General features: G+C 47.7%; 1 protein-coding gene and 1 pseudogene across 1 annotated transcript in view; both read left to right on the forward strand.

The window, feature by feature from the left end:
- Window positions 1-14,756, forward strand: part of FAM120A (family with sequence similarity 120 member A) — a 225,659-nt gene that overhangs the window by 135,812 nt on the left and 75,091 nt on the right. The gene's annotated exons all lie outside the window — the stretch shown is intronic.
- LOC134961071 (5S ribosomal RNA) lies at window positions 12,490-12,607 on the forward strand (annotated as a pseudogene).

The following is a 14,756-nucleotide window of genomic DNA, read 5'->3' on the forward strand; positions in this document are numbered from 1 at the left end:
AGTTCTAGCCCCTCTCCCTTTCTCCCTTTTTCCCTTTTCCAACATGGCCGCCACCACCATTATGCCAGCAGTTTCTGGATAGGAACAATCAACTGTCCGTCATTTCATTTCTACAAATCACAGGTCGAAGCGTCCTTTAAATACCGGCCACAAGAGAGCGGCAGAGAGATGCTCTCGTGACCAAGCCTCGTAAGGTGAAACGTACGTCGGGGAAACACGTCATTCAGTGACGTCATCGCGCTACCGCCCGATCCGGAAGCGGGCGGCCGCGGCTTTCATTACTCACAGCGGAGAACTCCAGGGGATGCCTAAATAGACACCACTAACCTAGTGGTGGGGGTAAAGTACACTAGACCACCAGGGCAATTGAACATTACATGCCTAAGGACCTGCATACTCCTCTCCCCCTCGCCTTAGTCCTAAGTGGCACTGCATGCACCTGCAAATGTAATTTACATCAATACAGCATTGGGGCTATCAGTACTTGCAGTACACTTTTGCCACAAGGCATAATCTCATTATTATTTAAGAATCTCCGCATATACTAAGGATAACTACCAGATATCCATTTATCTATTACTATAGGGACCATAGTAATGCTTTGGAGCCAGCCTTGAGCTCAAAAGTGTGTCTCTCTTAATTCATGAACCTAGTCTGTCAAACAAATCAAATTAATCAAAGTCAAACTTTTACCTCTACATATCATTAAGATTTCAGTTATTTTTGGAGCCAGCCTTGAGCTCAATGTGTTTTTTTTGTTGTTTCTCTGACGTCCTAGTGGATGCTGGGACTCCGTAAGGACCATGGGGAATAGCGGCTCCGCAGGAGACAGGGCACAAGAATAAAAGCTTTAGGATCAGGTGGTGTGCACTGGCTCCTCCCCCTATGACCCTCCTCCAAGCCTCAGTTAGATTTTTGTGCCCGAACGAGAAGGGTGCAGGCTAGGTGGCTCTCCTGAGCTGCTTAGAATAAAAGTTTATTTTAGGTTTTTTATTTTCAGTGAGTCCTGCTGGCAACAGGCTCACTGCATCGTGGGACTAAGGGGAGAAGAAGCGAACTCACCTGGGTGCAGAGTGGATTGGGCTTCTTAGGCTACTGTACATTAGCTCCAGAGGGACGATCACAGGTTCAGCCTGGATTGGTCCCGGAGCCGCGCCGCCGGCCCCCTTACAGAGCCAGAAGAGCGAAGAGGTCCGGTGAAATCGGCGGCAGAAGACGGTCCCGTCTTCAACTAAGGTAGCGCACAGCACTGCAGCTGTGCGCCATTGCTCTCAGCACACTTCACACACCGGTCACTGAGGGCGCTGGGGGGGGGAGCGCCCTGAGACGCAATATAACAGATATACCTTAGGTTGGCAAAAAGAAATACATCACATATAGCTCCTGGGCTATATGGATGTATTTAACCCCTGCCATTTTTCCAGAAAAGAGCGGGAGATAAGGACGTCGTGAAGGGGCGGAGCCTATCTCCTCAGCACACAAGCGCCATTTTCCCTCACAGCTTCGCTGGAAGGACGGCTCCCTGACTCTCCCCTGCAGACCTGCTACAGAATCAGGGTAAAAAAGAGAAGGGGGGGCACTATTGGCAGCTAATAATAAAAACAGCAGCTATAAAAGGGAGTAACACTTATATAAGGTTATCCCTGTATATATATATATAGCGCTTGGTGTGTGCTGGCAAACTCTCCCTCTGTCTCTCCAAAGGGCTGGTGGGGTCCTGTCCTCTATCAGAGCATTCCCGGTGTGTGTGCTGTGTGTCGGTACGTGTGTGTCGACATGTATGAGGAGGAAAATGATGTGGAGGCGGAGCAATTGCCTGGGTTAGTGATGTCACCCCCTAGGGAGTCGACACCTGACTGGATGATCGTATTTAAAGAATTACGTGACAATGTCAGCACTTTGCAAAAAACTGTTGACGACATGAGACAGCCGGCAAATCAATTAGTGCCTGTCCAGGCGTCTCAGACACCGTCAGGGGCCCTAAAACGCCCGTTACCTCAGTGGGTCGACACAGACCCAGACACAGATACGGAGTCTAGTGTCGACGGTGAGGAGACAAACGTAATGTCCAGTAGGGCCACACGTTACATGATCACGGCAATGAAGGCGGCATTGAACATTTCTGACACTACAAGTACCACAAAGAAGGGTATTATGTGGGGTGTGAAAAAACTACCAATAGTTTTTCCTGAGTCAGATGAATTAAATGAGGTGTGTGATAAAGCGTGGGTTTCCCCCGACAAAAAACTGCTAATTTCTAATAAATTATTGGCACTATACCCTTTCCCGCCAGAGGTTAGGGCGCGTTGGGAAACACCCCCTAGGGTAGATAAAGCGCTCACACGTTTATCTAAACAAGTAGCGTTACCGTCTCCTGATACGGCCACCCTCAAAGAACCAGCTGATAGAAGGCTGGAAAATATCCTAAAAAGTATATACACACATACTGGTGTTATACTGCGACCAGCTATCGCTTCAGCCTGGATGTGCAGTGCTGGAGTCGCGTGGTCGGATTCCCTGACTGAAAATATTGATACCCTGGACAGGGACAATATATTGTTAACTATAGAGCATTTGAAGGATGCATTACTATATATGCGTGATGCACAGAGGGATATTTGCACCCTGGCATCAAGAGTAAGTGCTATGTCCATTTCTGCCAGAAGAGCATTATGGACGCGACAGTGGTCAGGGGATGCGGATTCCAAACGACATATGGAAGTATTGCCGTATAAAGGGGAGGAGTTATTTGGGGCTGGTCTATCGGACCTGGTGGCCACGGCAACGGCTGGAAAGTCCACCTTTTTACCCCAGGTCACCTCACATCAGCAGAAAAAGACACCGTCTTTTCAAACTCAGTCCTTTCGTTCCCATAAGTACAAGCGAGCAAAAGGCCACTCATTTCTGCCCCGGGGCAGAGGAAGAGGAAAAAGACTGCACCATGCAGCCGCTTCCCAGGAGCAGAAGCCCTCCCCTGCTTCTGCCAAGGCTTCAGCATGACGCTGGGGCTTTACAAGCAGACTCAGAGACGGTGGGGGCCCGTCTCAAGAATTTCAACGCGCAGTGGGCTCACTCGCAAGTGGACCCCTGGATTCTACAGGTAGTATCGCAGGGGTACAAACTGGAATTCGAGGCGTTTCCCCCTCGCCGGTTCCTGAAGTCTGCTCTACCAAAGTCTCCCTCCGACAGGGAGGCAGTTTTGGAAGCCATTCACAAGCTGTATTCCCAGCAGGTGATAATCAAGGTACCCCTCCTACAACAAGGAAAGGGGTATTATTCCACGCTGTTTGTGGTACCGAAGCCGGACGGCTCGGTGAGACCAATTTTAAATCTGAAATCCTTGAACACTTACATAAAAAGGTTCAAATTCAAGATGGAGTCACTCAGAGCAGTGATAGCGAACCTGGAAGAAGGGGACTGTATGGTGTCTCTGGACATCAAAGATGCTTATCTCCACGTCCCAATCTACCCTTCTCACCAAGGGTACCTCAGATTTGTAGTACAAAACTGTCATTATCAGTTTCAGACGCTGCCGTTTGGGTTGTCCACGGCACCTCGGGTCTTTACCAAGGTAATGGCCGAAATGATGTTTCTTCTTCGAAGAAAAGGCATCTTAATTATCCCTTACTTGGACGATCTCCTGATAAGGGCAAGGTCCAGGGAACAGTTAGAAGTCGGAGTAGCACTATCTCAGGTAGTGTTACGTCAGCACGGGTGGATCCTAAATATTCCAAAATCGCAGCTGATTCCAACGACACGTCTACTGTTCCTAGAAATGATTCTGGACACAGTCCAGAAGAAGGTGTTTCTCCCGGAGGAGAAGGCCAGGGAGTTATCCGAGCTAGTCAGGAACCTCCTAAAACCAGGCCAGGTGTCGGTGCATCAGTGCACGAGGGTCCTGGGAAAAATGGTGGCTTCTTACGAAGCGATTCCATTCGGAAGATTCCATGCAAGAACGTTTCAGTGGGATCTACTGGACAAATGGTCCGGATCGCATCTTCAGATGCATCAGCGGATAACCCTGTCGCCAAGGACAAGGGTGTCTCTTCTGTGGTGGCTGCAGAGTGCTCATCTACTAGAGGGCCGCAGATTTGGCATTCAGGATTGGATCCTGGTGACCACGGATGCCAGCCTGAGAGGCTGGGGAGCAGTCACACAGGGAAGAAATTTCCAGGGCTTGTGGTCAAGCATGGAAACATCTCTTCATATAAACATTATGGAACTAAGGGCCATTTACAATGCCCTAAGTCAAGCGAAACCCCTGCTTCAGGGTCAGGCGGTATTGATCCAATCGGACAACATCACGTCAGTCGCCCACGTAAACAGACAGGGCGGCACGAGAAGCAGGAGGGCAATGGCAGAAGCTGCAAGGATTCTTCGCTGGGCGGAAAATCATGTGATAGCACTGTCAGCAGTGTTCATGATGGCGTCCCGTCTAAACAAAAAACTAGACAGGTATTGCGCCAGGTCAAGGGACCCTCAGGCAATAGCGGTGGACGCTCTGGTAACACCGTGGGTGTACCAGTCAGTGTATGTGTTCCCTCCTCTGCCTCTCATACCAAAAGTACTGAGAATCATAAGAAGGAGAGGAGTAAGAACTATACTCGTGGTTCCGGATTGGCCAAGAAGGACTTGGTACCCGGAACTTCAAGAGATGCTCACGGAAGACCCGTGGCCTCTACCTCTAAGAAAGGACCTGCTCCAGCAGGGGCCTTGTCTGTTCCAAGACTTACCGCGGCTGCGTTTGACGGCATGGCGGTTGAACGCCGGATCCTGAAGGAAAAAGGCATTCCGGATGAAGTCATCCCTACCCTGATCAAAGCCAGGAAGGATGTAACCGCAAAACATTATCACCGCATTTGGCGAAAATATGTTGCGTGGTGTGAGGCCAAGAAGGCCCCTACAGAGGAATTTCATCTGGGTCGTTTCCTCCATTTCCTGCAAACAGGACTGTCTATGGGCCTAAAATTAGGGTCCATTAAGGTTCAAATTTCGGCCCTGTCGATTTTCTTCCAGAAAGAACTGGCTTCCGTGCCTGAAGTTCAGACATTTGTAAAAGCGGTACTGCATATACAGCCTCCTTTTGTGCCTCCAGTGGCACCTTGGGATCTCAATGTTGTTTTGAGTTTTCCTAAAGTCACATTGGTTTGAACCACTCACCACTGTGGACTTAAAATATCTCACATGGAAGGTGTCGATGCTGTTAGCCCTGGCTTCAGCCAGGCGTGTGTCAGAATTGGCGGCTTTATCATATAAAAGCCCTTACTTAATTTTTCATTCTGACAGGGCAGAATTGAGGACTCGTCCTCAATTTCTCCCTAAGGTGGTTTCTGCATTTCACATGAACCAACCTATTGTGGTACCTGCGGCTACTAGGGACTTGGAGGACTCCAAGTTGCTTGACGTTGTCAGGGCCCTGAAAATATATGTTTCCAGGACGGCTGGAGTCAGAAAATCTGACTCGCTGTTTATCCTGTATGCACCCAACAAGCTGGGTGCTCCTGCTTCTAAGCAGACGATTGCTCGTTGGATTTGTAGTACAATTCAGCTTGCACATTCTGTGGCAGGCCTGCCACAGCCAAAATCTGTAAAAGCCCATTCCACAAGGAAAGTGGGCTCATCTTGGGCGGCTGCCCGAGGGGTCTCGGCTTTACAACTTTGCCGAGCAGCTACTTGGTCAGGGGCAAACACGTTTGCTAAATTCTACAAATTTGATACCCTGGCTGAGGAGGACCTGGAGTTCTCTCATTCGGTGCTGCAGAGTCATCCGCACTCTCCCGCCCGTTTGGGAGCTTTGGTATAATCCCCATGGTCCTTACGGAGTCCCAGCATCCACTAGGACGTCAGAGAAAATAAGATTTTACTCACCGATAAATCTATTTCTCGTAGTCCGTAGTGGATGCTGGGCGCCCATCCCAAGTGCGGATTGTCTGCAATACTTGTATATAGTTATTGTTACAAAAATTCGGGTTATTATTGTTGTGAGCCATCTTTTCAGAGGCTCCTTTCGTTTATCATACTGTTAACTGGGTTCAGATCACGAGTTGTACCGTGTGATTGGTGTGGCTGGTATGAGTCTTACCCGGGATTCAATATCCTTCCTTATTATGTACGCTCGTCTGGGCACAGTATCCTAACTGAGGCTTGGAGGAGGGTCATAGGGGGAGGAGCCAGTGCACACCACCTGATCCTAAAGCTTTTATTCTTGTGCCCTGTCTCCTGCGGAGCCGCTATTCCCCATGGTCCTTACGGAGTCCCAGCATCCACTACGGACTACGAGAAATAGATTTATCGGTGAGTAAAATCTTATTTTTTTTGTTTGCTATGAACTTACCTCAAAAATTTTTTATCCAATGAACTCATTATGCACTAATCAGCTGATTCATCTCAACTCTGCATTGCTCTAATTGGGTTTCTCCATTCTCCCCCTTTTTTTATTTTATTTTTCATTTTTTCTCAGAGTAATCAATTAATTGTTTATTTATTAATTAATCAATGCAAATTCAACGGGCATTGTCTCAAACTATTATAGCTCCGTCAGCTTGGCTCCTACAAGGACTGTCATCTCGGTACTTTCATTAATTGTTTATTAATTATTAATTATTTATCTTTTAAGTCTTGGGCACAATCTTTATGTATTATTTAATTATACATTTTTTTCATTTTTTTCATTCATCTATTTCTGCACTGTCACTTTATTGTTAATATTAAGTAAGCATTCAGCTCCTGGTGAGCCGTATCTATTTGAGTACTACCAGTCTATACATATATTGAGAAGACAGGTAACAGGATCCCTTAATTATCACCAAAAATCATATTTAGTATCCACATTCCTGTCTCTCTCCAAACGCTCGCTTCAAATTTCCATTCTTTACACACTCTCTCATCTGGAAATACAATTTCTCTATCGTCCTAGTGGATGCTGGGGTTCCTGAAAGGACCATGGGGAATAGCGGCTCCGCAGGAGACAGGGCACAAAAGTAAAGCTTTCCGATCAGGTGGTGTGCACTGGCTCCTCCCCCTATGACCCTCCTCCAAGCCAGTTAGATTTTTGTGCCCGGCCGAGAAGGGTGCAATCTAGGTGGCTCTCCTAAAGAGCTGCTTAGAGAAAGTTTAGCTTAGGTTTTTTATTTTACAGTGAGTCCTGCTGGCAACAGGATCACTGCAACGAGGGACTTAGGGGAGAAGAAGTGAACTCACCTGCGTGCAGGATGGATTGGCTTCTTGGCTACTGGACATCAGCTCCAGAGGGACGATCACAGGTACAGCCTGGATGGTCACCGGAGCCTCGCCGCCGGCCCCCTTGCAGATGCTGAAACATGAAGAGGTCCAGAATCGGCGGCAGAAGACTCCTCAGTCTTCTAAAGGTAGCGCACAGCACTGCAGCTGTGCGCCATTTTCCTCTCAGCACACTTCACACGGCAGTCACTGAGGGTGCAGGGCGCTGGGAGGGGAGCGCCCTGGGAGGCAAATGAAAACCTATTTGGCTAAAAAATACCTCACATATAGCCTCCGGGGCTATATGGAGATATTTAACCCCTGCCAGAATACACTAAAGAGCGGGAGACGAGCCCGCCGGAAAAGGGGCGGGGCCTATCTCCTCAGCACACAGCGCCATTTTCCTTACACAGCTCCGCTGGTCAGGACGGCTCCCAGGTCTCTCCCCTGCACTGCACTACAGAAACAGGGTAAAACAAGAGAGGGGGGGCAAAATAGTGGCAAAAATTATATTATAAAAGCAGCTATACAGGGAGCACTTATTATAAGGCTATCCCTGTCATATATAGCGCTTTTGGTGTGTGCTGGCAAACTCTCCCTCTGTCTCCCCAAAGGGCTAGTGGGGTCCTGTCTTCGTTAAGAGCATTCCCTGTGTGTCTGCTGTGTGTCGGTACGTGTGTGTCGACATGTATGAGGACGATATTGGTGTGGAGGCGGAGAAATTGCCTGTAATGGTGATGTCACTCTCTAGGGAGTCGACACCGGAATGGATGGCTTATTTAGGAAATTACGTGATAATGTCAACACGCTGCAAGGTCGGTTGACGACATGAGACGGCCGACAAACAATTAGTACCGGTCCAGACGTCTCAAAAACACCGTCAGGGGTTTTTAAAACGCCCGTTTACTTTAGTCGGTCGACACAGACACAGACAGGGACACTGAATCCAGTGTCGACGGTGAATAAACAAACGTATTCCTTATTAGGGCCACACGTTAAAGGCAATGAAGGAGGTGTTACATATTTCTGATACTACAAGTACCACAAAAGAGGGTATTATGTGGGATGTGAAAAAACTACCGTAGTTTTTCCTGAATCAGATAAATTAAATAAAGTGTGTGATGATGCGTGGGTTCCCCCCGATAGAAAATTATGGGCGGTATACCCTTTCCCGCCAGAAGTTAGGGCGCGTTGGGAAACACCCCTTAGGGTGGATAAGGCGCTCACACGCTTATCAAAACAAGTGGCGGTACCGTCTATAGATAGGGCCGTCCTCAAGGACCAGCTGACAAGGCTGGAAAATATCATAAAAAGTATATACACACATACTGGTGTTATACTGCGACCAGCGATCGCCTCAGCCTGGATGTGCAGAGCTGGGTGGCTTGGTCGGATTCCCTGACTAAAAATATTGATACCCTTGACAGGGACAGTATTTTATTGACTATAGAGCATTTAAAGGATGCATTTCTATATATGCGAGATGCACAGAGGGATATTTGCACTCTGGCATCAAGAGTAAATGCGATGTCCATATCTGCCAGAAGATGTAATGGACTCGACAGTGGTCAGGTGATGCAGATTCCAAACGGCACAAAGGTGTATTGCCGTATAAAGGAAGAGGAGTTATTTGGGGTCGGTCCATCGGACCTGGTGGCCACGGCAACTGCTGGAAAATCCGCCGTTTTTACCCTAAGTCACATCTCTGCAGAAAAAGACACCGTCTTTTCAGCCTCAGTCCTTTCGTCCCTATAAGATCATATCTGCCCAGGGATAGAGGAAAGGGAAGAAGACTGCAGCAGGCAGCCCATTCCCAGGAACAGAAGCGTTCCACCGCTTCTGACAAGTTCTCAGCATGGCGCTGAGACCGTACAGGACCCCTGGATCCTACAAGTAGTATCCCAGGGGTACAGATTGGAATGTCGAGACGTTTCTCCTTCGCAGGCTCCTGAAGTCTGCTTTACCAAGGTCTCCCTCCGACAAGGAGGCAGTATGGGAAAAAATTCACAAGCTGTATTCCAGCAGGTGATAATTAAATTACCCCTCCTACTACAAGAAAAGGGGTATTATTCCACACTATATTGTGGTACTGAAGCCAGAAGGCTAGGTGAGACTTATTCTAAAAAAATTTTTTTGAACACTTACAAAGGTTCAAATCAAGATGGAGTCACTCAGAGCAGTGATAACGAACCAGGAAGAAGGGGACTATATAGTGTCCCGGGACATCAGGGATGCTTACCTCTATGTCCCAAATTTGCCCTTCTCACTAAGGGTACCTCAGGTTCGTGGTGCAGAACTGTCACTATCAGTTTCAGACGCTGCCGTTTGGATTGTCCACGGCACCCCGGGTCTTTACCAAGGTAATGGCCGAAATAATGATTCTTCTTCGAAGAAAAGGCGTCTTAATTATCCCTTACTTGGACGATCTCCTGATAAGGGCATAGTCCAGGGAACAGTTGGAGGTCGGAGTAGCACTATCTCGGATACTGCTACAACAGCACGGGTGGATTCTAAATATTCCAAAATCGCAGCTGATCCCGACGACACGTCTGCTGTGCCTAGGGATGATTCTGGACACAGTCCAGAAAAAGGTGTTTCTCCCGGAAGAGAAAGCCAGGGAGTTATCCGAGCTAGTCAGGAACCTCCTAAAAACAGTGCATCATTGCACAAGGATCCTGGTAAAAATGGTGGCTTCCTACGAAGCAATTCCATTCGGCAGATTTCACGCAAGAACTTTTCAGTGGGATCTGCTGGACAAATGGTCCGGATCGCTTCTTCAGATGCATCAGCGGATAACCCTATATCCAAGGACAAGGGTGTCTCTCCTGTGGTGGTTATAGAGTGCTCATCTTCTAGAGGGCCGCAGATTCGGCATTCAGGATTGGATGCTGGTGACCACGGAGCCCAGCCCGAGAGACTGGGGAGCAGTCACACAAGGAAAAAATTTCCAGGGAGTGTGATCAAGTCTGGAGACTTTTCTCCACATAAATATACTGGAGCTAAGGGTAAATTTATAATGCTCTAAGCTTTGCAAGACCTCTGCTTCAAGGTCAGCCGGTATTGATCCAGTGGGAAAAACATCACGGCAGTCGCCCACGTAAACAGACAGGGCGACACAAGAAGCAGGAGGGCAATGGCAAAAACTGCAAGAACTTTTCGCTGGGCGGAAAATCATGTGATAGCACTGTCAGCAGTGTTTCATCCCGGGAATGGAAACTGGGAAGCAGACTTCCTCAGCAGGCACGACCTCCACCCGGGAGAGTGGAAACTTCATCGGGAAGTTTTTTCCACATGATTGTAAACCGTTGGGAAATACCAAAGGTGGACATGATGGCGTCCCGTCTGAACAAAAAACGGGACAGGTATTGCGCCAGGTCAAGAGACCCTCAGGCAATAGCTGTGGACGTTCTGGTAACACCGTGGGTGTACCAGTCGGTGTATGTGTTCCCTCCTCTGCTTCTCATACCTAAGGTGCTGAGAATTATAAGACGTAGAGGAGTAAGAACTATACTCATGGCTCCGGATTGGCCAAGAAGGACTTGGTACCCGGAACTTCAAGAGATGCTTACAGAGGTCTTATGGCCTCTGCCGCTAAGAAGGGACTTGCTTCAGCAAGTACCATGTCTGTTCCAAGACTTACCGCAGCTGCGTTTGTCGGCATGGCGGTGGAAAGCCGGATCCTAAGGGAAAAAGGCATTCCGGAAGAGGTCATTCCTACCCTGGTCAAAGCCAGAAAGGAGGTGACCGCACAACATTATCACCACATGTGGCGAAAATATGTTGCGTGGTGTGAGGCCAGGAAGGCCCCACAAAGAAAGTTCAACTCGGTCGTTTCCTGCAAACAGGAGTGTCTATGGGCCTCAAATTGGGGTCCATTAAGGTTCAAATTTCGGCCCTGTCGATTTTCTTCCAGAAAGAATTGGCTTCAGTTCCTGAAGTCCAGAAGTTTGTCAAGGGAGTATTGCATATACAACCCCCTTTTGTGCCTCCAGTGGCACTGTGGGATCTCAACGTAGTTCTGGGATTCCTCAAATCACATTGGTTTAAAACCAGTCAAATCTGTGGATTTGAAGCATCTCACATGAAAAGTGACCATGCTCTTGGCCCTGGCCTGGACCAGGCGAGTGTCAAATTGGTGGTTTTTTTCTCAAAAAAGCCCATATCTGTTTGTCCATTCGGACAGGGCAGAGCTGCGGACTCGTCCCCAGTTCTCTCCCTAAGGTGGTGTCAGTGTTTCACCTGAACCAGCTTATTGTGGTGCCTTGCACCTACTAGGGACTTGGAGGACTCCAAGTTGCTAGATGTTGTCAGGGCCCTGAAAATATGTTCCAGGACGGCTGGAGTCAGGAAAACTGACTTGCTGTTATCCTGTATGCACCCAACAAACTGGGTGCTCTTGCTTCTAAGCAGACTATTGCTAGTTGGATGTGTAATACAATTCAGCTTGCACATTCTGTGGCAGGCCTGCCACAGCCAAAATATGTAAATGCCCATTCCACAAGGAAGGTGGGCTCATCTTGGGCGGCTGCCCGAGGGGTCTCGGCTTTACAACTTTGCCGAGCAGCTACTTGGTCAGGGGCAAACACGTTTGCTAAATTCTACAAATTTGATACCCTGGCTAAGGAGGACCTGGAGTTCTCTCATTCGGTGCTGCAGAGTCATCCGCACTCTCCCGCCCGTTTGGGAGCTTTGGTATAATCCCCATGGTCCTTTCAGGAACCCCAGCATCCACTAGGACGATAGAGAAAATAAGAATTTACTTACCGATAATTCTATTTCTCGGAGTCCGTAGTGGATGCTGGGCGCCCATCCCAAGTGCGGATTATCTGCAATACTTGTACATAGTTACAAAAATCGGGTTATTATTGTTGTGAGCCATCTTTTCAGAGGCTCCGCTGTTATCATACTGTTAACTGGGTTTAGATCACAAGTTGTACGGTGTGATTGGTGTGGCTGGTATGAGTCTTACCCGGGATTCAAAATTCCTCCCTTATTGTGTACGCTCGTCCGGGCACAGTACCTAACTGGCTTGGAGGAGGGTCATAGGGGGAGGAGCCAGTGCACACCACCTGATCGGAAAGCTTTACTTTTGTGCCCTGTCTCCTGCGGAGCCGCTATTCCCCATGATCCTTTCAGGAACCCCAGCATCCACTACGGACTCCGAGAAATAGAATTATCGGTAAGTAAATTCTTATTTTCGAACTATCAACAGTTTTGATTTATGTAAAGTACAGACAGCAGAAGTGGTAATTTCTTCTCCTTCAACAAACGGCCCACGGCCATACTACCCTGAATACGCCCGATCCTGTCCGATCTCGGAAGCTAAGCAGGCATGGCCTGGTCAGTACTAGGAAGGGCAACCTCCTGAGAATACCAGGTGCAGTGGGCCATTTCCCAAGGAGATTATCATCCCTATCCTTTCTTCATTTCTTTCTTTCTCTCCTTTTTTCTCTCTCTCTTTCTTTCCAATCATTTTTTCACAGTCAGACACCATCTCCAGACTTGATCATCATTTGCTTGCACTTTTTCGTCCCTTACCATAACTGATGTAGTTATCCAAGGTATACCTACATATTTTCACCTACATAATGATCTTGTACTACATTTGCTAAAAAGGTCAACAAGATCCTTTTATTAACAGCATCATTTGATTGCCAATTCTCATATATATATTTTTCATATAATATATATATATATATATATATATATATATATATATATATATATATATATTTTTTTTTTTATAAAAGGATCAATTAAAGGTTAAGTTTTAATTACTTATATCTCTATCTACATCACACCTATTCAATAATCAAGAGTGCTCCCAAAAAAGGTTTTTTGTCTTTTCTCTTATCTTCAATGTAGTTCATCTACAAATTTCTTGGGAGCACCACCAATCAAAAAGCAGTTCTGAACTTGTGTTGTAAACTGCTCACATATTGGTTATCATATCATTCTAATATTTACACATTTATGTGGTACTGGTGCGGATTCACACTCATCATAGTAGTTTTTTCAGACACGCCTGCCTTTTTGCATACACTCCCTGAAAACGGTCAGTTGACACCCAGAAACGCCCCCTTCCTGTGAATCTTCTTGCGGCCGTCAGTGCGACTGAAAACTTCGCTACAACCTGTGCACAACCACAACAGGCTTTGTACCCATACGATGCTCGTGCGCATTGCGGCCCATACGCATAAATGCTGTTTTTTCACCTTATCGCTGCACTGCGAAAATCGGCAGCGAGCGATCAACTCGTAATGATCCCCTATGGTCCCTACTATTACCCTCTCACTCGAGCGCAGCCTGGGTGTTTGCAAGCAGCTTCCCAATGCCGCTGAGCGGAGGGTCAGTGCTCTCACCACTGCTTCATTCCGCTTGCTGTCTTGTGTTACACAGACGGCGGCTGGTCCGCAGCGTAGGGGAGCGGGTGAGCTGGGAGCCGCTGGCCGCGTCCGTCCTCTTACAGAAGATATTTTTGCATACGCGACGGGTCCTTTCATGGAAGGGGATCTGAAAACACTAGGTGATCTTCAGCTTCCCACCACTGCTATTCCCGCTCTGGATGCCGTACTGTTCCGCCCCACAACTGCGGAGGTGGACTCTTAACAGCGGGTGCCATTTTAACAGCACTCTCTCTGATTCAGTGCTGTCTGACAGGAGGACGCTGCGCAGCATACAAAGTAGCGATAGAGGATTTTTCACACAGCCTATCTCACCCTGATAAGTGTACTGGCGGTGATTAAGCAATATATGTGTTCAGGGTTAGATCAGTTCTCTGCATCATCCCCTTTTTCATACTAACGGTCTGAATTTTATCACAGCCTATCTTACCCTAATAGGTTTTCAGGTGGGGATTAGGCATTATATGTGTTAAGGGTTAGAAATCTGCATCACCCTTTTATTCATATTGACAGTCACACTTGGTGATACCTTTAGACAAAAGGGGAGATTATTAGTGTTATATCAGACATGGCCAGTAAACCAGACAAACCTGCAAAAGGGAAGGCAGGTTCAGTAGTTTACTTTGCATGTACCCAATGTGGTTCCAAACTTCCAAAAGGTAGCACGGACCCAGGTTCCATCTGTAGTTCATGCTCTGGGACGTCTGTTGCTGAGCAACCAGGTGGCTCCTCAGATCAGTCCATGCCTATGTGGTCAAGAACCATGGCAGCTGCCATAGCTGACTTGCGTCAATCCAGGACGGGTCCAGTCCACAGGGAGTCAGAAGAACCCCCATGGGCCAGATCTATGGGTAGGTGTCTCTCTGATTTGGCACAATCCTTAAATAAAATTGTGACCTCGTCGGATTCCAGACCTACAAAACCGTTACAGACACCGCTCGCTCTAACCTTCCCTGGGGAAGGAGTTCGATTCAACTGAAAGTCTCTTGGAGGAATGTGAGGTGGATCCTGAGTGGGAAGACAGGTCTGCCTGGGAGGAGGAAGAGATGTTCACAAGTTCAGGGGTTTGTTAATCGAGGCCATCCGCCAGACGTTTTAACCTTCAAGAGGTAGCTGTGGTGGACAGTTCAACCT

Source organism: Pseudophryne corroboree, chromosome 9, assembly GCF_028390025.1.
Source record: "Pseudophryne corroboree isolate aPseCor3 chromosome 9, aPseCor3.hap2, whole genome shotgun sequence".
NCBI lineage: Eukaryota > Metazoa > Chordata > Amphibia > Anura > Myobatrachidae > Pseudophryne > Pseudophryne corroboree.